Raw genomic sequence first — 26,922 nt, forward strand, 5'->3', positions numbered from 1 at the left:
CTATTATTCTTTAGCAACCATGTTTATAAAGTCAAAAAATACATCATCTTTCATGAAATTTGGAGAAAAGATATATGAGTAGCTTGATAAGTTTGTGAAAAAAATTAATGAATGAAATATCGTTTAAGTAATAACCGATAATGGAAGCAACTGTATATAGCTGGTTAGATTTATCTTTTGAATTATTTAATTTTTTAATTACTCTATGTCTCCAATTTAAATGAAAGAACTATGTGACTCCTAAGTCTTATTAATTATATTATTCTTCGTCGTAGGTGATAGGGTATATTATAGATCATCCTATGGGGACCTAACCCTCGCCAGAATAGCCTGAGCACAAGAGCTTGAGAGGGAGACAATGCCACGACAGATGCGCCACCGATTATTCGAGCGACAACGATCATCCCCGCACCATATAGCACCTCGCCAACTAGTCCCACCGAAACAAGGACTGTTCCGAGAAACCAGGGGCGGCGCCATGCGGCGTCGTCCCACGTATCCCAAACAACGACCCCCAGGAATTACGATAAAAACCCCTCGCCAACATCTGACGGGGGGTATGAGAATATTAGCATACCACTGACTCGAGCTTTGGAGGGGCCCAAGTCTAGATCATACCCTATCCCGACCCAGGCCTGTGTGCAGGAATCCAGGTTCAGCAAAGGCGGACGAGTTCGAGAAGAGGCGCGTCCTCACCAAGTTCAACCTCGACCCGACCGACTGAGACCTTCGCCCTCAGGATGATCCTGGACATCGCCAGTCGGACCAAGCCGTGTCAACCACGCGGTCACGGCTCAAGGTTCGCGGAATAAACATTTTGGCGGTAGAAGGAGGGCCGATGTCATAGGAACGTTTTGCAAACGACGAAGAAGCTCGCCTCGCCGAAGAACCACCGGCGATCTACAACTCCCACGGGCCCGGAGGGCGGCCGTCAGCCACTCAGAGGGATGTGGGCGTCGTAACCTAGGTGTTATCTCTCTGAGGCGTTCCTCGGTCTCCCAAAGCAAGTGCAAACCTTGGTCGGAATGATGCAGACAATCCCTACCTGCTTTCACCTCGCAGCCACCCAATATCCCTCCAACCAACCCGATGGCACAAAATCCGACCCACAACGAAAGCGAGGAGCGGGTTGAGGTGAGAGGTATGAGAATGCTGCCGAACCGAAGCGCGCCTACATCCCACCAAGTACCCCCGCCATATCCCGAGCCTGATACCCTGTCATCAGACTCAATGGATGACTCGTTTAGAGTCCAACTATCTACAATAAACTATCGCCTAGACAAGTTCCAGCGAGAGTTCCTCAAGTCCCGAGGCGAAATCGGAGAAAGCAACGTGAGAAGATCCCCTTTCGCTCACGAAATCCGATAAGCCCGTGTCGCTCAACTTTCGACTCCCGACACTAGAGACCTACGATGATAGTTCCGACCCAATGGAACACGTCGCCACGTTCTGAGCCCAGATGGCTCTCTATGGCACCTCTGATGCCCTGATGTGCCGGGCATTTCCCACTCCCTTAAGTAGGCGACATGGTTTAGTCGACTACAGCCATCCTTAGTCTCGACCTTCGACCAGCTCGCAAGAGAATTCGAACAAAACTTCTTTGCTAGCATCCGACCCAAATCCTCCATGACCACGCTCGCGTTGTCCCAGGGCGATGGTGAATCACTCTCTCAGTTCATCGCCCAATTCACCAACGAGAACCGAAGAGTCCCAGACGCTCACCCCTCCTTGGTCATATAGGCATTTCTAATTGGTCTACAACCCTCAAGATTCTTTTGGTCTCCAATTGAGAGGCCCCACACGGTGGTCACCGAGATGCTCCAGCGCGCCAACCAGTACATTGCGGTCGAGATTTTGCTGGCCGGAAAGCGAGAAGACAACAAAAGCCCGCGAATGGAGCAAGACCGAGGAACGATCTCGGGCCCACCTATGGTGAAACTTCTAAGGAGAACTGATCGGCCCGAGATGCCACACTCGAGGCCCCCTCTTCCACCCTTAAACACTTCTCGCACTGAAATCTTTCTCTAGATAAGGGAGAAGGGACTCCTGCGAGAACCTAACCCAGTGAAAATTGATCACAAATATCGATCTAAATATTACAGGTTTCACCAAGACTACGGTCATGACACAGAAGAGTGTCGCAACCTCCGGAACCAAATTGAGGAGCTGATCATGAGAGGACATCTCGGGCGCTACCTCAGAAAGCCAAGAGAAGCGTCTCCACACCAGAGCGGCACGATCGAGAAGCAGATCGACGTCATTATTGGCAGGCGGGCCTCTGGAGGTAGTAGCACCACAGCGCGGAAGGCCTATTCACACAGCACGGTAGAAAAACAATTGAGATCGGAGCCCGGGCCCCAGATCACCTTCGGAGCAAAAGAAGCTGAGTTCCCGAACCACGATGATGCCTTGGTGGTCTCAATTCGTATCACCAATGCACGGGTAAAGAGAAGAGAGTAATGGTCGACATCGGATGCTCCGCCGATGTGCCATACTTCAAATTTTTCAAAAGGCTCGACCTCACGGAAGGAGATATATCCCCACTGGCATCATCGCTCATGAGATTCACAGGGGATTCCGTCTCCCCACTCAGGACTACCTTGCTCCCCGTTACCATCGGAGATGAACCAAGGACCAAGACGATAATGACCGCCTTCATAGTGGTCAATTTGCCTTCTGCCTACAATGTCATCCTTTGCCGACCAACTCTCACCAGGCTGAAGGCAATCATCTCCACCTACCGCCGTGCCCTGAAGTTCCCGACCTCCTCGTGGGTCGGGGTGGTCCGAAGTGACCAGAAAGAATCCTGACAATGTTATCGGACAGCGGGATTCTTTTGAGGCCGAAAAGGCTACGATATGCCCAACCTGCCTCGGGCCCCCGCAATAACTTCAATGTGCCACACACCCGGAGCCAATGGAGCAACTAATCGAGGTACCCTTAAGAGAAGGCTGACCCAACAAGGTCGTTCAAGTTGGGATGACATTGCCATAGGCGGACCAAATACAGCTTGTCAATTTCTTGAAGGAAAACATCGACGTATTCGCGTGGTGCCTAGAAGACATACCCAGGATCGACCCGAAAGTCATGCAGCACCACACCTTAACATTCGCCCTGAGGCCCGTCCTATGAAGCAAAGACCGAGAAATGGTGAAGGCATGGCAAATTGGAGTAGCAAAGGACAAAATGGTGAAGCAAATTTTCTCAGCCTTTGCTTCATAATGACCAAGGCCGATCGTTATCATAAAAGTTAGTTTAGATTTACTAACGAAATCTTTATTTAAGGTCATATCTAACCTACTACACTTTTAGTATGTTTTCAGAGAGATTTTCATTAAGTAAAAATTTTCTATACTTACCGGATTTCTTGACCTTCATGCATCACAGCTAATAGAAACTGAGACACAAGAATCATCACTTGTGCCAGCCTCTAAGAAGGCTAAAACGACAGAAATGGAGCCCTCTAAGGCGATTATATTGTCTGGCACCACAACGTTGGGAACACCCGCCCAAGCATCGACGAATGCCCGTGCACCTGCATACTTACCATGCAGAGAACATACTCATATCACTTTGGACATTAACCCTCTATATCTGAAAAGATTGCAGGAATGCCATGAAATTGGATTTCGACCTCATGTTGGAGCAAAACACTTGAAACTTCTCCTTTTGGAGATTGATATTGGCGACTTTCGTCGTTGTCTTACTGAAGTGCTAGCTTTAGCATTACAAGTCAGATAACACTCAAGCGACTTTGAAGAAGTCAGATATTGCAATTGAGACTGAAGAAATTGTTCCCTACACTGTTGATATGTGCATGTCAGCTTTATAATCAAAGTTGAGAAGTACGTATAAATCATACGTTAAATATGTGTCACGATACAGTGCAGCACCTTGTTATACCAAGGATATTGAGCTGCCACTAACGTTCGCTTTAGCTATTTAAGAGTTTGGATCTTTTGAAACCCACAGCATGATAACAAATTTCATCGTCGTACCTACGTATCCCAAAGGTATAAAGAACAAAGGTCGAAATGAATCTACCTTTCGTATGACCGAGTATCAATCGTATGTGCCCACTATTAAAAAACTTGCAATACAGTGTAAATCAACAGATCCTCGTCAAAAGAGCGGTAAAGCCTTGTGGACCTATAAACTAAAGAATGAGCATCTCACCTCAGACTTAGCCTGTGTTTTCCGTAGCTTCATTCTTCTTTGGGTCCGTGACATAGTGCCAAGAATGAACGGACATATGAGCCAGGTGACATCTCTCTGAGGCGGGTGCCGAAGTCGATCGTGTCTTTGGGTTGCAAGATGATATATTTGCATTCCAAAGTAGACCCATATTTAATCACGAGAAAAACGTTGTGAAGTACAGCACTGAAATCAGAATAGTGATTTCATACCTCAAACTAAAGAATGAGCATCACACCTCAACCTTAGCCCGTGTTTTCCCAACATCACATTATTCTGATTTCAGTGTTGTATTCCACAGCGTTTTTCTCGTGACTAAAGACGAGACTATTTCGAAATGCAAAGATATCATCTTACATCCTAAAGACGCGACCGACTTCAGCACCCGCCTTAGAGAGATGCCACCAGGCTCATATGTCCATTCATTACTGGCACTATGTCACGGACCCGAAGAAGAATAGAGATACGAAAAACACAGGCTATGTTTGAGGTGTGATTCTCATTCTTTAGTTTGTAGGTCCACCTAGCTGGACCGCTCTTTTGACGAGGAAATTTTGATTTACATGGTATTCCAAGTTCTTTAAAAGTGGGCACATACGACTGATACTCGATCATACAAAAGGTAGATTCCTTCCAACCTTCGTTCTCTATACCTTTGAGATACGTAGGTATGATGATAAATTTGTTATCATGCTATGGGTTTCAAAAGATCCAAACTCTTGAATAACCAAAGTGAACGGTAGTAACAGCTCAATATCTTTTGAATAACAAGGTAATGCATTGTATCGTGACGAATGTTTAACGTATGATTTATGCATATTTCTCAGCTTTGAATATAAAGCTGACATACACATATCAACGGTGTAGGGAATAATTTCTCTAGTCTTAATTACAATCTCTAAGTTTTTTAAAGTCGCTTAAGTGTTGTATCTGACTTGTAATGCTAAAGCTAGCACTTCGGTAAGACAGTGGTGAAATTCGCTAACATCAATATCCAAAAGAAGAAGTTTGAAGCGATTTCCTCTAACGTGACATCGAAATCAAATTTTATAGCGTTAATGTAATCTTTTCAGATATAGAGGGTTAACATCCAAAGCGATACAAGTCTGTTCTTTGCATAATAAGTCTGCAGGTACACGGGCATTCGTCGATACTTGTGCGGGCGTTCCCAACGCTGTGGTGCTGGACAATACGATCGCCTTGGAAGGCTTCGTTTCTATCATTTTAAACTTCTTAGAGGCTGGCACAAGCGGTGATTCGTGTCTCAGTTTCCCTCAGCTACGATGCATGAAGGTCAAGAAATCATGTAAGTATAGAAAATTCTTACTTAATGAAAATCTATTTGAAAATAGACAAAAAGTGTAGTAGGTTAGATATGACCTTAAACAAAGATTTAGTTGTCAAATCTAAACTTACTTTTATGATAACGATCGTCCTTAGATCAATATGAAGTAAAGGCCGAGAAAATTTACTTCACCATTTCTCGGCCTTTGCTTCAGAGGACGAGCCAACGTCGGATGGAGCGTCCTCGCGAGAACTCTTGGGCCGCCGACCCATCAAACTAAATCCTTCTCTCAGCCTTGAGAGTTGGCCATCTAGTGCTGTAGGGGGCCCCCGGCTCCTCCGCAAGGTCGACCATACTGAGGGCTTAAAAAGGCTCCACTTTGGAGCAAGCCCGGATGCGACACAGGTCCCGCATCGACTTCGGGCGAACTGTCGATCTTTCTGAAGGACCTTCGCCAGGAGAGCTGGCACGCACCCTCTCCTACGTGCACACCAAACCCTCGCCTTGGAGGCCGCCACCCGACTCACCCATACCCGGGGTCTCAACTCCGCGGTTCGCCATGCCTTCCGTTACCTTCCGAGTTCCGACCTTGGCCTTCTTCTTCAGCCGACCTGCCTTCGACTCCCTAGGCGACTTTGACCTTGCCTTGGAGGCCGCCACCCGACTCACCCATACCCGGGGTCGCAACTCCGCGGTTCGCCATGCTTTCCGTTACCTTCCGAGTGCCGACCTTGGCCTTCTTCTTTAGCCGACCTGCCTTCGGCTCCCTAGGCGACTTCGACACTTGCGTTGGTGTGCTCTTTTTCAAGGAACCCTGGGGCTGGATCCTTCATGCTCCCGAGTCGGCTGCGCCACGGCCGAAGGGCGAGGCATCCCCTTCAGAATCTGGAGGTTCACCATTTCTGCCAAACAAAGGTTCGATTAGTAAGACGTCAAAAGTAAAAAAAGCACTACGAGCACGAATCCGATCGTACCCCTAGGGGTTGGGCTTAGTCATGCTTCAACCAGCCACTCCTCGATCATTCCCCTGATGGCCCGAGAGGAGGACAAGATCTCTCTCGATCGCTCTACGCGTTCAGTATTTTCATGTGAAAGAAATGGGAGAACGTTGTTAATGGCTCAGAAGGTCCATCCGACGCAAAACCCCCATCCCCGACTACAACTCACAAAGAGATGATGGGTCTTCCACCCTTTGCACAGGGGTGCCCCGCTAATCTTAAACCAACTTCGGGCAGTCAATAATACCCGTCCCGCCCCTTGCACAGGTGAAAGAAGGCTAAGAAAAGGGTTCAGGTAGGTTCAATCCTTGCCCCCTGGCACTCCCCGAGAAAAACCACTAGATAACGTAAGGAGTTCGACGCCATCTGGGATGGTGAGATCCCCCACCAATGGAGGCATTCTTCGATAACCGAGTGCAACGGGAAGCGCAGCCCCGCCTCTAGAGCATCCGTGGTCAGCCCGAACCTATTGGGAAAGAGATCATAAGGAAGCTGACCAGGACGTAGAGCGCGAAGTCCATAATTCTTCGGGATACTATAACAATCCCGAATCAGACCTAAAAGGTTCTCAATCACCACCGAATTGACATAATGCCATGACCTCATCACTTAAAGGGCCGCAAAGGCCTTCGAATCCGCAAGGGGGTGAGCCGCCCGACGAGGATCTGATCACCTCTACCCTAGAACTACCGGAACTCGAGTTGCTGATCTCGAAAATCGACTGACGCAAAGAGGAGGAAGACAAAGACATCCTGACCACAAAGTACAAAGCAACGATCCGAGGCGTGAGCAGAAAACACGATGATTGAACAATGCCCCTGCATTCCACAGACATGGGTTTATAAAGAAGAACCACGCCGCCACAAGCCGACGCTTGGACTCCCCGAGGCAAGAAGTAATGTCAGCGTCTAATCTGGCATAACTTCCCATATCCCCAGATTCGCCGAATTCCCACCAAAAATCCATTAGCCGCCAAAAAATTCCCGCCATAAACATGTAATGAAGCGCGAACGAGTTAAGTAGCTCGACCAACAGGATCGATCTTTGCCTTAGTCACATAACTCGGCCAGCAATCGCACGAGTAGTGTCTCATCCAATCAATCCATCCAGTGCCCGAGTTAAGTAGCTCGACTAGCAATCGCACGAGCAGCTTCTTGTCCAATTAATCCATCCAGTGCCTGAGTTAAGTAGCTTGGCTAACAATCGCACGAGCAGCAACTCATCCAATCAGTCCATCAAGTGCTTGGGTCGAGTAGCTCGGCCAGCAGTCGCACGAGCAGTGTATTGTCCAATCAGCCCATCCAGTGCTTGGGTTAAGTAGCTCGGCTAGCAGGATCAATCTTTGCCCGAGTCACGTAACTCGACCAGCAGTCGCACGGGCAATGCCTCATCCAACCAATCCCCCCAATGCCCAAGTCGAGTAGCTCAGCCAACAGAATCAGCCTTCGCCCGAGTCACGCAACTCGGCTAGCAATCACACGAGCAGCGTCTCATCCAATCAGTCAATTCAATGCCCGAGTTAAGTAGCTCGGCCAGCAAGATCAGCCTTTGCCCCAGTCATGCAACTCGGCCTACAATCACATGAGCAACACCTCATCCAACCAATCCCTCCATTATCAACTTCATCATCCACTACATGCAGTAGGATATTATTTAAATCTAAAATTCTTTTACAAAAACACCTCAATTGAGTTTAATACAGAAGTTGTAAATAAGTCATATCAGTACATAACAAGATTGGTTCTAAGCCTTGAGGTGCAAGATAAGATCATACATAAATTATCTTTATACAAAAATATCGATAGTCTTGTTGGAATTCCATTGGCAATTCGATTTTGGACAACTACATCCTTAGGTATTAATAAATTTATATAATTAATTTTATACATAATATATTATTGTTAATAATAAAATAAATTTTATAACTGAATGGTGAAGTTTATTTGAAATATTTCACCTCAAACTTACAGCAATTGATAATCAAAATTCTTAGTTTAACATATAGTGTTGCAGGTTGTAAACGAAACTAGAGTGCGTTTGAGCATATAAGGATCACAGAATATTTTTATTTCAATTAATATACTTTTATATAGATGTATTAATATAATTTTTAATTACATGACATGATAGATTCCTACAAAGAGAAGAAATCAATTAGAGAATAAACGATTACATGATCTTTTAAATATAAAGTATAATAAAAAATTGAAAGCTCATCATGATTTGCGAAATAACATTGATGCAATCTTATTACAAGACATTGAAGATTCAAATGAGTGGTTTATGACGAAATGGGTGCGAACTTACATAACACCGAAGATAAGCTTATATTTGAATATCACAGCTAGACATGGGGAGATATGTTAAGAGCCTCAGGTGTTAGAGAATTATAGACATATACAAGATAAATGACGAAGAAAAAAATGAGTACAAAAGACTCAAGCTCATCTTTTACTATTGTCGAATAAGAGGAAATATATTTTAATGAAAATGGACGAGAGGAAAAGAAGGATGATGATATGTTTAAGAATGAGAATGTTAATTTTGATGATGATTGAATTTGATGCAAACTTTATTGTTTTAAGTCTTTTGATATTTTTGTTATTAAAAGATAAATAAGTTAATATCATATTTTTATTTATATAATCATATTTATCAATTAAATTATATATTTTTTATATTTTAAATTTCAGAGCATCTCGCTTCACTCAAACAAGCGCTTAGTGCCTCGGGCATTTTAGGATCTTGGCGTCTTTTGACGCTTAACGCTTTTTAAATCACTAGGGAAGAAAAGCATGATCATGAAAATACTAAAAGGCATGAATTATAGAAGTAGAAATGATCTACTAGTAAAAATGATATAACTCAACAATCAAGTTATCAGGCTCGAACACTTATTTAACCCAAGAGAGACAAGGGCATCCCAAATCTCACTCAGACCGACCAAGTGATTAACATACATAGAAGATAAGCCCCCATTGTGGGTAAATAAGTTAATAAACAGGGAGAAATCAATACACCCATTAGCCTTCCAAATATCAGAATAAATTGATAAATTTATTTCTAATGGTCATCAGATCAGTAATTATAGAGGAAGCAGACTGAATATGATGGATAAAGTTATTTCTTCTTCTAACGGACACATTTAGTTTTAGCCTGAGACCATCATTTCAAATTGAACTGTCTTAGGAGGGCAACATGATTATAAGGAAGACAGGTCAAGTGGATGCCATTAGGGTCACTCAAATTGCAGGTAACCTCCCTATTCTCTAGAATGGAAATCTCCTGTTGGGTACGCACAAGGGCATCCTCAACGCAAGACAATTCCTATTTCAGAAGGATAAAGGCCCTCTATGTCTACTGAAATTAGAGGAACACTCAATCATAGGGGATCTAGAGCAAGTCTTGGTGGGGATCCAAACATTTTGGATGATATCCCTAATCTCTCTACACTCAACCCACAAATGGTGGAATTTGAACATTATCGACGAAAAATTATGTCGCATAGACACACACAAGAATCGAGCAATGGTCAGAGCAAGCTCTGGGAAGGTGGCAAGCAATTGAGTTACCAAATAGATCCGACCACTTACGGTTAGCAAACGCACGATCAACATGGACTAAAACACAGCACTGCCTTTACGATCGTTGCACCGTGTGAATTTGGGACCAATGAAACCCAAATCACATAATGCAGCGTACAATAAAAACTGGTTAAACTGCCTCACCGACGCAGAAAACGTAAAAGGGGTACCCCCAGTATGTCTTGTGCACAAGAAATACAATTATAGTCTCCACAAATTATCCATGGAAAATCATTTAGACCAATTGCACCAAGAGAATTCCACAGTAAGTTTCGATTTGTAATAGAAAATCAAGCATAAACACCAGTTAAAATCCACGGATGCGAATTCATAAATCTGACCGCAGCATTGAAGTAATGAGAATGGATCGAAAGCACCTGGGTCTTGACGCATGATGCGTTCCATTGCAGCGCGATGCCACCAGAGGCTCCCGCCGACGGAAACGCGGTAAAGCACCAAGAACGACCCAGTCTCCTTGCAACCCTCCTAATCACTGTCTCGTCCGAATGGGTTTCCTGCAAGAGCACCATGCAAACGCGATTAATCCGAATGGAGTATTGAAGAAAATCTAACACAAGTTTTCTCTTATTTCCTCTACAATTCCAGCTGATAATGTTCGTATCGGAAATAGGGAGAGAAGAAACGCTAATGAACAGAAACACTAATGAGAACCCACCCCATGAGAGGCCTTGGAGCCGCAACCCTGTCCTCTCTTGGGCTTTAGCAGTGAGATCATTGTGCTGACATTGGCCTTGGCCACCTCCTTACTCCCCTCTTCCCCTGCACAGGAGCAGAAGGGATAGAATATACACCCTCCACCTCAACCGTCGGCGGGGGAGGAGTGAGATCATCAAATCCAATGACGATGCCGAGGCACCACGATGCTAGACGAGCCAACACAGGCGGTCACAACAGCCCGCCTCGGGCTCCCCATCAGCACCTGACGCTTCGCACCAGGCTGGGCTTGACTCAGCAACGGCATCTCCACGGGTTTGGGTACCACAGGAGCACGTAAGCTGAAGCAGACTCCAGTTGACAGCCTCGTGGCCTCCAGTTGACTCAGCATCCGTTCCAACGAGCCAGCTGGATCCGGGTGAAACCCCATCTGACTCGGCATCTGTTCCAACGAGCCAGCTGGATCCGGGTGAAACCCCATCTGCCTTGGGGTCCCCCAATCGCTCCACCTGAGTAAAAAAGCATCATTTGTCCTCGAGCCCCCTGCACAGTAATAACATCCAGCTTCCCCAGAAGACCGCTACACCACGTGCGCCTCACGTGTGGAAGAAGGAACAGCCTCCGCCGCCACTGCCAATCCCCTTCCCAGCGCCGGCACAAATCTCTTCCTGGAACCACGCCGCTGGACCCTAATCCAAGGTCCATAAACTTCACCCTCCACCGTCGGCCGAACACTCCCACTAGAGGATGATGCCAAAGTGGGCACCAGAAGGGTTCCCTCGTTTCCAAGGGCATCCAACCTCTGGACACCAGCACTCTGCCTCTCAACCAGCCTAGTAGAGCAATCTGACAGCTTGTGGCCAACACAACCACAACGAAAGTAGAGAAAGGCAAGTTATTATACGAGCAACCTAGAAATACCCGGTCTGGGCAGCACCGATCCACACTCGTTGATGGAGGGGAGAAGAAAGATCGATCTCCACACAGATTCTAACAGAGTGACCACGTTCCAATTTCAAAGACCGATCATCGATTTTAATTGGGCGACCCAAAGCCTTCGTAATGCCGGACAAACATTCGCGATTCCAATATTCAAGGGGTAAGTCGGGAAGTTGAATCCATAGTGGGGAAGATCTCGGCATTTCTGTCATGGGATTGAAATCCGGACGCCAAGGGAAAACATGGAAAAACTATCCCCGGAAGGACAAGGTCCGCCTTAAGAACATCCACCTCGGAATGAAACGAAATAGGAAAAAAATCATTAGGCATGTCTAAGATCAACGAAGGAGCAGAAACAGTCCACGATCGATCTCCGAAAAAATCCTTCAAAACAGGAAGAGGACGCGATCGAGCAAGAAATTTACCAACTAGGCTGTAAACCCATGGCTTACGCCATTCAGTAATACTCTCTAAATCAAAAGCAGCAGCAACATCAGAGGATTGTTTAATCCGATATAAAACAGGAACAAGGAAACTTTGCCCTTTCTCGGCCGGCAAACAGATCCACCCAAGACATGATCCGTGGGCCAGAAGAAGGGGCACGGGAATCTTGAGGCCCTCCTTTAGAGCCATCATGCTCTTTCATTGGAGACGACGGACCCGGAACCAACGACCACGCATGATCGCCTACCTCGTTACCATTCGGCAAAGCGGCAGCATCATCCACCTGAGGAGCCGAAGGCTTCGAAGAGGTGCTCTCGCCTCAGAAACCGGGGCCTTCTCCAGTGATGCATTCCGAGCTTGCGGGGCTTTCAACGCAGAGTTAGTTCACAGAAGAGGGCAGTTTCAAACTGGGAGTGGGTTTCAAGGGAAAAGTTGGTCTTGTGGAAGGAGAAGGCCTCGAAGAGGAGGGCGGCAGCATTGAAGACGAAGACGAAGGAAACGACGTGGAAGACAGGGGGCATGTGAACTATAGGTAGGAGGGTTTAGGGGAGGAAGACGAAGGGTTTCCCCCTTCGCCAGAGGGAGAGGAATGCAGAGCGTCTCTCCAGAAAGAGGAGAGGGATACGTTTCATTATTACACAAGTGACTCTTCCGACCGATAAGAACCAAAGTGTACGTGCTGGCAAAGAGAGGGGTTCTCCCTTGCTGTAGAGGGACGTTAGATTGTGGGTTTATGGCTAATTACATATATTTCTGTAATTAATTATTTTTAATATCTTAATTATTATTTAAGTTTATTATTTTAATTATTTTTTTATTTTTTTTAAATTTTAATACTATAAAATTATTTTTTTAATCCCATATATAGGAATCTTGATCCCAATATAATTTTTTAAAATGTAAGAACTAAATAATAAAATAACTAATTATAAGAGATAATCTATAATCGATAATCTGATTGTTATCGTTGAAGCCAATACTCTCATTTCTAAATACCGATGTATTAGTAGTTCGTAAAGATTCACTGCTATACATTAAGGAGCATAAGTTGTCATCCTAACCCTTATTATTGATATTATTGTCATCATCCTTATTATTATTGTTATGGTAAATAACTTTTTTAGTCGTGGCCTCGGGGCCAACGCGGCTCGGTTCTGGGGTCCGGATGTCGGGGATCTCGGGAGACGTCCCTCGGGGTCTCCTGGCGGCCGAGCACTGTGTTTCGGGATCGGTCGTTCGGTTCGGCAGGTCGGCGGTTCGGGTCGGGAGGAAGCTCCACCGCAGCGCCGGGAAGAGGTGACACCGTCTTCGTTCCTGCACAAAGGTCGGGTCGGAAGCTCGGCCCGACCCCTCCGACGATCAAGTTAGCGATGATGTGGAGAGGGCTTTGGAGGAAGAGAAGTAGAAGTTCCTCCAAGCGTGTTGTGTTTGTTTTTTCCCCTGTCCGTTTAGAACTTCGGGGTATTTATAGATGAGTTTGATGTTACCTGATGTGGCTGCTCGCAGGGACAGGACAGTACCTTGCATGGCGTCTGACATGGCCATTGGGGCTGCGTGGAAGATCGGGCTACCGCAGGGTATGGGCACGCCTCGGTCGTCGTGCTCCTTTGCCTCAGCCACGCGCACGGGTCAAATGCTGAAGTTGTTGGCTAAGGGCTGGTGACGTTAGCGCACGTCGAGTCGGCATTAATGCTTGCTTCCCCGGGGAGCGCGTCCACCTGACATGGCTGAGGGCTGGTGACGTTGGCGCGCGTCGAGTCGGCATTAATGCGTGCGTCCTCGAGGAGCGTGTCCACCCGGCGTGGCTGACGTGGCACGTTGCCATTTTTGCCCTTATCATATTCTCCCCCCGAAAGGAGCTATGCGTCGGTTGTCGTGCAAGGGGAGTCCGATGCATGGCTTCCGTCTCCGGGTGGGCTGGCCGTGAGAGAGAGGTTTCGGCCGCTATGCGGCAGAGGAAGTGGCCTCGGGCATCACGCGGCCGAGGAGGTGGCCTCGGGCGTTACGCGGCCGAGGAGGTGGCCTCGGGCATTACGCGATCGAGGAGGTGAGCTCGGGCATTACGCGGCCGAGGAGGTGGCCTCGGGCGTTACGCGGTCGAGGAGGTGGCCTCGGGCATTATGCGACCGAGGAGGTGGACTCGGGCGTTACGCGGCCGAGGAGGTGGACTCGGGCATTACGCGGCCGAGGAGGTGAGCTCGGGCATTACACGGCCGAGGAGATGGCCTCGGGCATTACACGACCGAGGAGGTGGACTCGGGCATTACGTGGCTGAGGAGGTGGCCTCGGGCGTTACGCGGCCGAGGAGGTGAGCTCGGCTTGTCGACCCGAGAGGTTACTTGTCCGTGTTTCTTTCTTTTTTGGCTATTTATCGGTGGCGGGGGCTGGAAAGCTGTCGCTTTCGACCTCCTTTCAGAAGGGGTTGGTCGCTTTCGTCGCACGCTTCCGGGCATGGAGATCGAGGCGCCAGGCTGTCGCCGCTCCAATGGGGTTGCCACGTCAGGCTTTCTTCAAGGCGGGGTGCCTTTTGGTCGTTCCCGATGCGATGTGACGGTTACGCACATGCGCAGGTGGGCTGCCGCCCGCTCATGGGAGGTGAAGGGGCGCCAGTCTTGGTGATGCATCTTCTTCAAATAGCGGACGCCCGGCTCTGCTTCCATTTTTTGCTACTGAGTCCCCTTCTTTTGGCCTTGCCGTCCCCTTTCCATCCTTCTGCTTCCTGCATCGTCTTCCCCTTCTCCGTAGCACCTCCCTGATAAGGTCAGTTAAGATGTCGTCTTTTCATCCTTCCCCTTCTTCACCTTCCCGTGTGGCTGGGAGGGAACGTCTTTCGACGCCCCCAGTGGAATCCTCTGAAGGGGAAGCGGCACGTGACCTGGAGGCCTTGATGTGGCCGCACGATGTCAACTCTTCTGTGAGCGAGTCTCTGTTGGGGGGACTCCGGGAGCACTACTGTATCCCGGAGGACCACGTCCTAAGTGCGCCTGAGCTGGGATAGCGAGCGTATGATCCTATCCCAAAGGGTTTCGCGCTGACTTTGGACGCCCTAGAGGTGGGTCTACGCTTTCCCCTCCACCCCCTCATTGCGTCTTGTCTGTCTTTCTGGCGGATTTTGCCATCCCAAGTGGCGCCGAACTTGTGGAGCTACCTAGTGGTTTTCTTGGGTGAATGTCATTACGCCAATATCACCCCCACCCTCAGCCTCTTTCTTTCCTGTTACCGTCTTTCCAAGGGGTCGGGTGGTTACTTTCTGTCCGCCCGGATGGGCTTTCGAGTCGGAGGGGCCCCTTCTAGTAATAAAGGGTGGAAGGGGAGGTTTTTTTATGTTAGTCGGATGAAGGATTGAGGTTTTGGAGTTCGGTGGTCCGCGAGGGTGATCGACAATACCACCCCGTTTTTGAACGGAGCATAGCGTCGAGACCTGGGGAGGCTGAAAGAAGTAATAACCACAATTCTTTTCATGAATAGGATCTCTCTGTTTCAAGTACTTGTCGGTAAAGGATGATATAAAATATTGAGTCACATAGTTGAGGTCAAACCTTGGTTTGGTTCAGTGAAGATGAGTCATGCCACCTAACAGAACGATGAGGATCTACGATGTACAAACTACATCGTAACAAAGAAGTAATAGATGAAAAATAATCCTCAAGAGAGAAAAAAGAAGGGGGTGAAACTCACAAGGCAAGATTGTCCAAAAAATAGTTTCAAATTACTAGAAAATTGAAGAGTATTTGGTGACTCGAGGGGGAACTGGATTAGAGTTTACGTGTATAAACATGGGATTAAGTCATGAGCTTTTTGGGGTTGGTAAGTAGTTTTAGCCATGAAACAATGAGTCCTAATACCGATGAACTTTCTATAAAGAAAATCTTAAAAATTAGAGGTTAATTATTCTATAAATATCTCACGTATCTTTTTGATAAAGAGCGAGATGTAAAAAATTACTTTGGATGTATGGATTTTTCAATCGAAGGTCTAGAGATGATGAGAAAAAAGGTGTAAGAAATTATCCGGGATATATATATGAGAGAATATATAAAAAAGTTGTGCTTGATTTGGGTTGATTCAAAGTTGTTTGTAATTGATTTCATATAGTAAAAGATTTGATTTTCATCCTCTATATATAGATAGAAAGTGCCAAATTATTTTAATCTTCTCTTGCATTGACTTGTTTGATTTTTATTTTTTGATTTTTTTTATTGAAGTCTTCTCTTAGCCTCAATAGGATCATTAACCCCATATTTTGATTGTTAAGCTTGAGATTTCTCCATTGATTTCAAAATCTTCTCTTCCAAATAGAACTCACCCTATTATTTACCATTAGATAATTTTAGTTATTAATAATAAAAATTATTCATATTTATTTCACATAAATGGATATTATCAATATACATGTGTATCCTCCATGGTCATTAATTTAATAAATTTTATTTTTAGTGGTCAATCACCTAATTTATATCTCAGCACATAAGCACTCGTATTGCTACACGGATCTGTACATGTCCGTCCAAACTATATTTCAGTCTTGAAGCACAAACGATCTCTTTGGTGGAGAGAAATCACGTAAGCAAATGAAGGATATATATCATCTACCTAATCTTTTTTTTTTCTCTTCTTTTTCGTAGGGTGCATTTTCCCTTCTATATCAATCCCTTCCTTGTATGAACTCATTGTCACTTTTTTTGTTCTCTCCTGAGTTTTTATCAAAGGATTCATGGGTAACTAAAAGTTATTTGTCATAGTTAATATCAAACCGAATGGGACATCGAATAGTGGGTCTTTAGCTAAGCATCGGCTATAATATCATAATATGTTCTAAATCTTTCAAGCCACTATTATATATATTTTTAAATAAAAAGTCACATGCCGATAATTGTCATCTTGTGTCCTATAAACTCTTTTTAACATTTAAGAAAAGCATTAATGTTATCTTTTAGAGATATACATTAATTACTGCCTTGGTTTGAATTAAAGAAAGGAAGATCTTGAGTTTTTCTTAAAAAAGACAAACTTGTTATGAAAATATGAATTGTTACACTAAGTGATATAGATTTTATTTATGTTTAAAGAATACCATGGGATGTATGACTAACTAAAAGTTATTTATCGTAATAAATACCAAACTAAATAGGACGTCGAATACACCAAATGGTGGGTCTTGAGCTAACTAAGCATTGGCTAAACTTTAGAAATCATAATGTCATAATATGTTTTAAATCTTAAGCTAAGCCACTATTCTATTTTTTAAGAAAAAAAATTACGTGTAGATAATTGTTATCTTGTGCCCTATAAACTATTTTCAACATTCAAGAAAAACATCAGTGTTATCTTGTAAAGATATGCGGACGGGTATATGTCTATATCACATTAATTGAGTTTTTATTAAAGAAAGACCAACTTATTATGAAAACATAGATTGTTATACAAATCGGCATGGTGTTTATTTAGATTAAATGATGGGATTCATGAATAACTAAATGTTATTTGTTTTAGTAAATACCAAATCAAATACGACGTGGAATACAATGACTAGTGGGTCTTAGGTTAAACATTGGCTAAACCTTAAAAATTATAATGTCATAATATGTTCTAAATCTTTCTAGCCACTATTCTAGTTTTTAAAATAATAAAATCACATGTTATCTTGTGCCATATGACCTGTTTCAGCATTCAAGAAAAACATCAAAGTGTCTATATCACATAAATTGACGTCTCAGTTGGATTAAATAAAGAAAGACCTTGAGTTTTTCTTAAAGAAAGATTAATTTATTTTGAAAAATATCAATGTTATCTTATGAAAACATGTGGATGGGTATGTGTCTATATCACATTAATTGACATCTTGGGAAGAGCTTAAGTTTTTCTTAAAAATACCAACTTGTTATGAAAATATGATTGGTTACACTAATTGACATGGTCTTTATTTAGATTAGAAAATTACCATGAGTATCTAAAAGTTATTTGTCATAATAAATACCAAACCAAATGGAACGTCGAATACGACTAGTAGTGGGTCTTAGGCTAAAAATCATAATGTCATACTATGTTCAAAATCTTTCAAGCAACTATTCTATTTTTTTTAGAAAAAGAAGTCACATGTAGATAATTGTCATCTTGTGCCCTATGAACTCTTTTCAATATTCAAGAAAAATATCAATATTATCTTGTGGAGATATGTGGTTAGGTATGCATCTATATTACATTAATTGAAGTCTTGGTTTGAATTAAATGTAATTTATTTAGATATTACATCTATATTACAAAAAAAAGGTAGATTGTTACACTAATTGACATGGAATTTATTTAGATTAAAAAAGTATTATGGGATTAATAGGTAACTAAAAGTTATTTGTTTTAGTAAATACCAAACCAAATGCTATGTCGTATTCGACGAGTAGTAGGTCTTATGCTAGGCATTGGCTAAATTGCAGAAATTATAATATCATAATGTGTTCTAAATCTTCCTAGGCACTATTCTAATTTTTTAAATACTTTTCAGTATTCAAGAAAAACATTAATGTTATCTTATGGAGACGTGTATATGTCTATATCACGTTAATTGATGTCTTGGTTTGGATTAAATAAAGAAATACATTTGAGTTTTTCTTAAAGAAATATTAACTTGTTATCAACATTGTTACACTAATTGACATGATATTTATTTAGATTAAAAAAATATCATGGGATGCATGGATAACTTAAAGTTATTTATCTTAGTGAATATCAAACCAAATGCTACGTCTAATATGGCAAGCAGTGGGTCTTAGATTAAGCATTGGCTAAACCTTAGAAACCATAATGTCATGATGTGTTCTAAATCTTCCAAGCCACTATTCTACTTTTTTAGAGAAAAAAAGTCACATGCAATAACTATCATCTTGTGCCCTATAAACTATTTTCAACATTCATCTTTTGGAGACATGTGGATGGGTATACATCTATATCACATTAATTCACATCTTAGTTTGGATTGAAGAAAGGAAGACTATGAGTTTTTCTTAAAAAAGACTAACTTGTTATGAATATATGAATTGTTATACTAATTGACATGATTTTTATTTAAATTAAAAAAATACCATAGGATTCATGAGTAACTAAAAGTTATTTGTCACAATAAATACTAAACCAAATGCAAGTAGAATATGTCGAATATTCGATCTTAAGCTAAGCATTGACTAAACTTTAGAAATCATAATGTCAAAATATGTTTTAATCTTCCAAGCCACTATTCTATTTTTTTTAAAAAAAGTAACATGCAGATAACTATCATCTCGTGCCCTATAAATTCTTTTCAACATTCAAAGAAAAACATGAATGTTATCTTATAGAGACATGTGGATGGGTATGTCTCTGTATCACAGTGATTGATGTGTTGGTTTGGATTATATAAAGAAAGACCTCGAGTTTTTCTTAAAGAAAGACCTACTTGTTATGAAAACATAGATCGTTACACAAATTGACATGATATTTATTTAGATTAAAAAAATATCATCAGATTCATGAATAACTAAAAGTTATTTATCTTAGTAAATACCAAACCAAATGTGACGTCTAATACAACAAACAGTGGGTCTTAGGCTAAGCATTGGCTAAACCTTAGAAACTATAATGGGATAATGCGTTCTAAATCTTTCAAACTATTATTATATTTTTTTAAAAAAAATAAAATAACCTATTATCTCTATAAACCCTTTTTAGTATTCAAGAAAAACATGAATGTTATCTTATGGAGACATATGGACGGGTATACATCTATATCACATTAATTGATGTCCTAGTTTGAATTAAATAAAGAAAGACTTTGAGTTTTTCTAAAAAAATGATTAACTTGTTATGAAAACTAATCGACATGATATTTATTTAGATTAAAAAATACCTCAAGTTATGCACATTGAGTGATGTTATATATGCAGGTCCATTATCTAATACCGAGGGCGTCATGTTATGCAGGTACACAAATCGATATGATATTTATTTAGATTAAAAAATATCATGAGATTCATGAATAACTAAAAGTTATTTATCTTAGTAAATACCAAACCAAATGCAACGTCTAACACATCCAGCAGTGGGTCTTAGGCTAAGCATTGGCTAAACCTTAAAAACCATAATGCCATAATGTATTCTAAATCTTCCAAACTACTATTCTATTTTTTTAAAATAAAGTCACCTATTATCCCTATAAACTCTTTCTAGTATTCAAGAAAAATATCAATGTAATCTTATGGAGACATGTGAACAGGTATATATCTATATCACATTATTTGATGTCCTAGTTTGGATTAAATAAAGAAAGACTTTGAGTTTTTCTTTAAGAAAGATTAAGTTATTATGAAAACATAGATTGTGACACTAATTGACATGATATTTATTTAGATTAAAAAATACCTCAAGTCATATGCTCACTGACTGTTATGGTAGTTTCTAAAGAAGGGAGCGCAAACATACATATGCATATATATAATTGTGAGATTAAAATGTTTGCCAAGAAAACTATAAAATTCACCACATAATGTAGGTGCTTTTATTTTGATAACCCATTCATCTTTAACCAAAAACATATGATAAATAAGTCGCTATAATATGCTTACAAGTTCATCCACATAAGTCAAGCTACCTCTTAGCACTTTTTTTTTTTTTTTCAGATGATAAGTGGCAAAGGCAGGATTTGATCCCAAGACCTTATGATAAATTGTTAAAATTTTTATCAACTAGGATAGTTAACACTATCAAAATGTTAGATAAGGTTTTGAACCCTCAATCTTTAGTAAGAGGATATGATACATCGCCAACAGATTAATATTTTAGGTGTTAGTACATGTTACTCTATTCTTAATCTTTCCAAGATGATTTAGTTAGATACTTCAATTTACCCCCTCATGTGGATGGTGTGCAACCAACATGGATCAGAGGAAGGTTGATAGTTCATGTCCAACCAACATGTAATAGGTTTTCCTTGTCTATAATGATGTTATTGGAAAACCTTAACCACTTTCTTCCATTGTAAAGACTCCACTTGTTCCTTAATAACACTGGCCCATAGTTGGACCACCAACTGTTTGGTACAATATATAGTTGATTTCCTACTAAAAACAAAAGGTTTTCTAAGAGCCATACATGAAAAATAAATGTTTTCTTTGACCTCCACCCGCACTTGTTGGTTCAACCATAATAATTCAAATATAATATTTTTGGAACAGTTCAAAACGTTCTTGGTTTTGTTGAGGCAGTTGATTGATAAGAGAAAATGTTTTGTAAGCAAGAGTATAGTTCATGCGTAATCCAATTCTTTGTTCCCTACTAAATATGACAACATGAAGATAAACATTGAATCTTACATCTACTTGATCATTCTTTTGAGAAAGTGCTATTTACAAGGGGAAATAAACTTAGATTTCCAAAATTATCAAAAAAGCCCATGTTGTCAACAACAACAACAAAAAAAATCCATAGTGCTCCACTATGATTGACTTTTCAATTATACTCTTGCTTTCTTAAATGATAACCCAAATTTCCTATTTTTTTTGTTTTATCTGGCCACGGCCAAACACTAAATCGTATATCAACACTTTCTCACACAGGTCATTCGTCGTAGCGAGTGGGGCTACTCCGATCGGTATTAGTCGGTTATCATTATTGATTTGGGTACAGCCAAGACCTATCATTTTCGAGCTTCGGAGCGGCCATCAAATCGAGGGGTATCTAACGTGACCAACAGGACGGACTGTGGATGTTGTGTTGTGCTTGACGGCACATGTCATCATCATCGTTTTAAGATTTATGAAAGAACCCAACTCTTTTTAAGATTAAAGAAAGACCTGAAATCAATTGTCGTGGAGACACGTCAAAGGGAATGTTTGCTATTGAGTTTTCTTTAGTAAAGATATCTAATGATTACAGATCAAGCTGTCTCGGCTGGTCGAAGACAAAAGAAGACACTAACCATATCAACCTTAATCGCAGCTAATAATGCATGGTGCCAAGTCACTGGGTGGGTAATTAGTGACCACGAGTCTTTTGCCCCAACTCAGTATGTTTTTTTCGCTATTTTTATTTAATTTAAGAAAGACGTATGTGATGTTATCTTGTGGAGATTGCTAATGCAACCGGTTGTTCTGACTGATGCCTTTTACATACTGACAGGTTGGCCTTCCTCTTAGTACATATCATTTAGAGAGTTTTAAGGAGATAATTGAAGTTATTAGAAGATATGATGGAGGATTAAAACCTCTAAGTTATTATGAGTTACGAGTTTTATTATTAAAAAATAGAGTTAAATTGTATAAAAAACTTATTAAACGGTCACAAAATATCATGGGTAAAACATGATTGTTTTATTATGCCATATGCTTAGACTGAGAGACATAGGAATATAATTAATTTGATGATCAATTGTTCTTTACAAACCATATTTATGAAGTCAAAGATGTCATCATCTTTTATAAAATTTATAGAAAACATATATGAGTTACTTAATAAGTTTGTGAAATTGGTAAACTCTTTTCAACATTCAAGAAAAATGTGTGTTATCTTGCAAAGATATGTGGATGGGTATGCGTCTATATCACATTAATTGAGTTTAGATTAAATAAAAAAAACCTTGAGTTTTTCTTAAATAAATATCAACTTATTATGAAAACATAGATTGTTATACAAATCGGGATAGTGTTTAGTAGTGGGTCAATAATATTATGATAACATAGATCAACTTATTATGATAACATTCATGGATAACTAAATGTTATTTATTTTAGTAAATACCAAATCGAATACGATGTGGAATACAGTGAGTAGTGGGTCTTAGGTTTAGCATCGGCTAAATCTTAAAAATTATAATATCATAATGTGTTATAAATCTTTCTAGCCACTATTCTAGTTTTTTTTAAAAATAAAATCACATATTATCTTGTAACATATAACCTCTTTTCAGCATTTAAGAAAAACATCAAAGTGTCTATATCACATAAATTGACATCTTAGTTTGGATTAAATAAAGAAAGACCTTGAGTTTTTCCTGAAAAAAGATTAACTTGTTTTGAAAAACATCAATGTTATATAATGGAGACATGTGGATGGGTATGTTTCTATACACATTAATTGACATCTTGGTTTGGATTAAAGAAAGGAAGACCTTGAGTTTTTCTTTGAAGTAGTAACATCTGCAAATGGAATGCACGCGTATTAAATAGCGCATCTGCTAATGGCGATCAAGAGGGTTTCCCTCCCAAGTTTTTCTTTGAAGTAGTTTACCTGAGCTTTTCTGCTGTCCGTGTGCATCGACCAAGCGCACGTTCAAACATAAGACGCTGCACTTGCATTGGTCGACAGACAAGTGAAATGTACAGGATGCGCTTGTTTTAGTGACCGTGGGTGGTAATTAGAATTCGGATACTAATAGGAGGCCACAGTACTTCTGTGGGGTCAGTCACTGGGTGGGTAATTAGCGACCACGAGTCCTTTGCCCCAACTCAGTATGTGTTTTTCTCTATTTTTATTTATTTTAAGAAAGACGTATGTGATGTTATCTTGTGGAGATTGCTAATGCAACCGGTTGTGCTGATTGATGCCTTTTACATACTGAAGAAAGAAAGAGCTCAATATAACAGCAAGGATCTCATGCCATTATAGCGGCGACGGGTCAATGAATACGTGTCCGATGCTTCCGGCACATTAAAGAATGACCTTAGCACAGACTTGGTTGGTATCATCATCAATCTCATGGAGGTGCGAGCGCTTGCGGCTATATATATCCCCCTCCCTTCCGAGGAGAGCGTGCGATCATATCTTCTCCGAACGAGTGCCTACTTATCTGCAAATGGTGATCAGTAGCTCAATTTGCATGATTTCCCTCCTCTCTCTCTCTCTCTCTCTCTCTCTCTATATATATATATATATATATATATATATATATACACACACACACTCTCTCTCTCTCTCTCTCTCTCTATGTGTGTGTGTGTGTGTGTGTGTGTTTCTTTATAATTTTGATTATATTTGGTGTTCCTGATGAATGAATGGATGCACGCATGCATGCAGAGCGAAGATATCAAGTTCGGGCCGTGGGGTGGGAATGGAGGGACGACGTGTGATACTTCCGAAACTCAAGGCATCAACGAAATCAAGATTTACCATGGAAATGCCATATACGGGTTGATTATAACCTACTTCATCAATGGCGAACCCCAAACCCTGAGTGTTGGAGACACAAGAGGTGAATTGAAACAGGTACGTTCATATGTACGAGGAAACCAGCTTATCACTATCTAAAAAGTTTTATGAGCTTCAAATTACTGTTTCCCTCTTAGGATTCTAACTATTTCATTGTTTTTAATTTTTTAAGATCATTCTCGGGGAGAACGAGTACTTCAACTCAATCTCAGGATTTTATGGTCGTTTGGGAGGAGCTACTGTCATAAAACAGCTTACTCTTCACACCAACAGTGGCAAAAATGTAACTGTTGGTACGAAGCAAGAGGGAGACTTGCCCTTGCCTTGTAACCCACCACCACTTCCTCCTCCTCCTCCTTACAAGATCGTGGGATTTTTTGGACGTGCAAGCACAGCTATCGACGCAATTGGAATTTACTGCAAGAAGATAACCTTAGGGTAAAAACTAGTCCATGAATGCCGAAGGGAAATCGCTGCTACATTGATGCTCTAGTAAATAAGTAGCGGCAGCTGATGTTCGTCTCCTTGTGATCATCGTCGTCGTCGTTGTACTCGTCGCTTAATGTATCTTTGAATACATTATGATGTGTTTGTGGGTCCTCTTTGATATGTTTCGACTAAAATCAATCTTGTGTGTTGGGCAACTACGTATTCCGATTCACATCCAAAACTCACGGGGTAGAGGAACGCTAGCTATGATCAGATGGATCCTTGTAGAGTTGCACCGTTGTCAATGGCCTTTGGTTTCTCTAAGCACCTATCTTGAAGTTGCTAGGTTTCGTGATATTTGACAGGGGGACTCGTCCTATGTGGTGGTTGTTTTTCTCTCCAAAAACCTTATAGCACTGAATGGTAATAAACACCTTCTTCACTGCATACTCAATTTTGTACGATGATTCAGTCTACCTTATTGCCTTGTTTAACTATAGTATGTAAAATTTGACACAGCCACCTGCAAGACAAGCGTCCCATGGGCTTGTACTCATAAATGACATTTAGCTTCTCACATTACTGCACTACTTGTTTCTAGGGCAGACGAAAATTAACTTGTTATCTCTTAACTTGTGTGATGACAAGTACAGCGAGCACACAGATGAGTGTCTCTAAACGAAGTTCATATAACACAAAACCGAAGGAGAGTTGAAATTTTTAATAAATACTCAAAAAAATTTCTTTCTATCTTTCTTTTCTTGTTTCTTCTTTGTGTTTTTTTTTCTTCCCTGTGTTCTTCCTCTTGATTTTTAAATTTTTTTTTTCTATCAAATTTCTCTTAGGAAGATATATTCTTTGAGAAAAAAAAAACACCTTAAAAAAAGGAGTCCTACTAATTTAGTATCACAGCCATGTCATGAAATGTTGTATTGAAGCCTTTTAACATATCAGTTTGACGTTATAAGTCAAAATCATCAGTGGAAAAACATCGGGAGAGGGCATCAGAGAAAGCCTCTATTAATCAACAAGGATGCACGATGAAGGATATATATTATCTCCCTGATCTATGAGGTCTATTTAATTCTTTTTTCTAAGCTCACATTGTCCCTGCTTCTATATCCATCTCTTTGTTGTATCGACTCATTGCCTCTTTTTCTTCCTCCCTATTATGTATCATAGCATTCATGGGTGACTTCTACGTGCAACATTGGACCAAATACAAAGAATAGTGCCATGATGGTTTTCAAATCCACCGAGCCATCATCCTTCTACAATAATATTTTTTTATAAGAAGCTTGCCCATGATATGGCAATTCCACCCAAAAGATAATAGATTATGCTCTACATTGAATAAGTACGAGTAACTTTTAATTTATTTTGAGCCTAAATGATGGATCCAATGATTTTTTTCTTTTATAATCATGGTCAACGAATATAAACATTAAATTAAAAGCCCAGACAAAATCAACAACGAAGGAAAGAAAATCATATGCAGATAATTGTCCTCTTGTGCCCTATAAATTCTTTTTAAGATTAAAAATTTGAATGTTATCTTGTGGAGATATGCCAATGGGTGTGCGTCTGTCCTATCACATCACACATGAATTGACATCCTATTTTCTATTAAAGAAGTAAGACTTTTGACTTTTCTTAAGCATAAAGAAAGACCGACATGTTGGTGTTTCACTAATGACGTGATATTTAGACTAAAATAGGGCCTCCAATCATACATATTGAGTGATAGTATGCAGGTTCTTTATCTTAGCTGTAGTATTGAAGACGACATTAAAGGCCGCGAGGGCTATCTTTATACCCCCGATCCCTCCCCCGTAGAAGGGCATGCAATCATAACTTCGGCAAATGCATGCATACATATCGCTATCTGCAAATGGTGTGAGGCTCATTTAATTTGCCTTTATGCATGAATTCTCTCAATCTCTAAGGATCTGTTTCATTATAACGTTGATCATATTTCATGTTTTTCATGGATGAAGACAAGCATTCAGGGCGATGTGATGAAGGCAGGGCCTTGGGGTAACATTAATAAAGGGGTTTGCTTCTTTATCGTATTTTAATCAGATCTTTGGCTTCTTCAACTCCGTTTTAGGATATTATGGTGTTACTATCTTAACACAACTTACTCTTGGCACCAACAACGAGACATATGTAACCGTGGGCAAGAAAGGTGACACTCCTTTCTTAT

The 26,922-nt window shown here is 41.3% G+C and overlaps 1 long non-coding RNA gene across 1 annotated transcript; it reads left to right on the forward strand.

The window, feature by feature from the left end:
- Nucleotides 1-23,800: 23,800 nt before the first annotated feature.
- LOC135624174 (uncharacterized) lies at nt 23,801-24,896 on the forward strand. Its single transcript, XR_010491603.1, has 3 exons — nt 23,801-23,937; nt 24,156-24,344; nt 24,460-24,896. It is a non-coding gene; the product is annotated as an uncharacterized LOC135624174 (long non-coding RNA).
- The last annotated feature ends 2,026 nt before the right edge of the window (nt 24,897-26,922 follow it).

Source organism: Musa acuminata, chromosome BXJ2-10 (assembly GCF_036884655.1).
Source record: "Musa acuminata AAA Group cultivar baxijiao chromosome BXJ2-10, Cavendish_Baxijiao_AAA, whole genome shotgun sequence".
In the NCBI taxonomy this organism is placed as follows: Eukaryota; Viridiplantae; Streptophyta; class Magnoliopsida; order Zingiberales; family Musaceae; genus Musa; species Musa acuminata.